We start from the raw sequence: 2,500 nt of genomic DNA on the forward strand, positions 1-2,500 counted from the left end.
AATCATTAGTAGTTGTGGTATTATCGTTATTGCAGCAATTTTTTTTTATCATTATTATCTTCATCATCATCTGACCTATATTTTGATTTTAAGTGTAATAATGAAAATAAATACAACAATATCTGACAACATTCTTTATTACATATTATTAATGATACATCTTATCTTTTAAACTACTGTGATAATCATTGTCATTATCAGTTTTATTATTATTATTATCTTCATTATTATTATTATTATCATCATTATTATCAATAGAATTCTTGTTCTTATTCTTATAGTAAAAATAATAATGATAATAATAATAATTATATTAAAAATAATAATATCATAATAATAATGATAATTATTCTTATTCCTATCACTATCAATATACTACTACTACTACTGCTACTACTACTACTAATTATATGCTCCTATTATTATCATAACTATCATTATTATAATTTTTACAATTACTATTATCAATAGGATTATTGTTACTATCATTATTGTTATTATTATTATTATTATTGTTATTATTACTATTATCAGTATTATCATTATTGTTATTAGTATTACCATAATTATTATTGTTATCATCATCATCATCATTATTATCATTATTACTCTTTATTACTCCTACTCCTCTTCTTCTTTTTCTTCTTCTTATCATCATCATTATTATTATTATTATTATTATTATTATTATTATTATTATTATTATTATTATTATTATTATTATTATCATTATTATTATTGTTATTATTATTATTATTACTTTTATCATCATTTGTTTTGTTATTATTACTATATTTTTACTTTCATTATTATCATCATAATTATTATTATTGTTAATATTATTGTTATTACTAGTATTAGTATTACGATTATAATAATAGCAATACTAATACTTATACTAATGTATATACTAATACTATTAATAATATTAATGATGATGATAATAATAATGATAATGAGAATAATTATGATAATAATAATAATAATGATAATAATAATAATAATAATAATAATAATAACAATAGTGATAATAACCTTAATAATATTATTCATAATTACCATTATTATTTCTATTATCATAATTATCTGATTATTATCCTGATTACAATGATTATCACTTTGTATAATTTCGGTATTATTTTTATTATTGTCATTATTATCATCTTGATCATCATTGTTATTATTATTGTTTGCTATCATTGTTATACTGTTTATCATCTTAAATATTATTGTTTTTTTATCTTAATTATTATTGTTTTATTAGTATTATTGTTCTTATTATTATTAACATATCTATTTTTGTTTTTATTATTAGTTCTTTTTTGTTATTATCGTTTCTGGTATTGTTGTTGTTATCATTATTATTATTATTATTATTATTATTATTATTATTATTATTTTTTTGTAATTATCAATAATATTATTATAAGTATCATTATCGGTGTCATCATCATCATCATTAATATTGTTTTAGTACAGTTGTTGTTTATTTCATCATTGTTATCACTATCATTTATATCAATATAAGTATTTTTATTACTATTACTATTATCATTGCTATTATTATTATTATTATTATTATTATTATTATTATTATTATTATTAATACCGTCGTTATTATTATTATTATTATTATTATTATTATTATTATTATTATCATTTTTATCATTATTATTATTATTATTATCATCATCATCATCATCATCATCATCATCATCATCATCATCATCATCATCATCATCATCATCATAATAATAATAATAATAATAATAATAATAATAATAACAATAACAATACTACTACTATTACTACTAATATTAATAATAATAATTATTATAATCATAATAATAAAAACAATAATAATAATGATAATAGTGATGATGATGAGGAGGATAATAATAATAATGATAATAATATTAATAATATAATAATAATAATAATAATAATAATAATATTAATAATAATAATAGAATAATAATAAATGTAATAATGATTATAATGATAATAATAATAGTAATAATAACAATAATAAGAATAAGAATAAGAATAATAATGATAATAGTAAATAATAATAATAATAATGATAATAATAATAATAATAACAATGATAATGATATTAACTCATTATTTCTAATATCATTATAATTACTTTTATTATAATTTTCATAATTTTTATTATCTTTGTCATTATTATTATAATCAGTAATAGTAGTATTACTAGTAATAGCAGTGGTCGTAGTGGTTATCATGATCTTTATTCGAAATATATTTGTTATTATTATCATTAATTTTAGTTTTAGCATTATGTATTCCCACCATTATATTAAATTGCCTCATTGGCATTGGTTTTGATGTTTCGTTGTAATTTAATTTTTATTATTATTATTATTTTTTTTTTCAGTAACAAAAGTAGTGTAAGCAACAATTCTTCTCACGTATTTTCTCTTTTTTCCTCTTCTTCTTCACTTTTCATTTCTCTTTTTCTTTATACCTTCGTTCA

Source organism: Penaeus monodon, chromosome 9 (assembly GCF_015228065.2).
Source record: "Penaeus monodon isolate SGIC_2016 chromosome 9, NSTDA_Pmon_1, whole genome shotgun sequence".
Classification (NCBI taxonomy): domain Eukaryota; kingdom Metazoa; phylum Arthropoda; class Malacostraca; order Decapoda; family Penaeidae; genus Penaeus; species Penaeus monodon.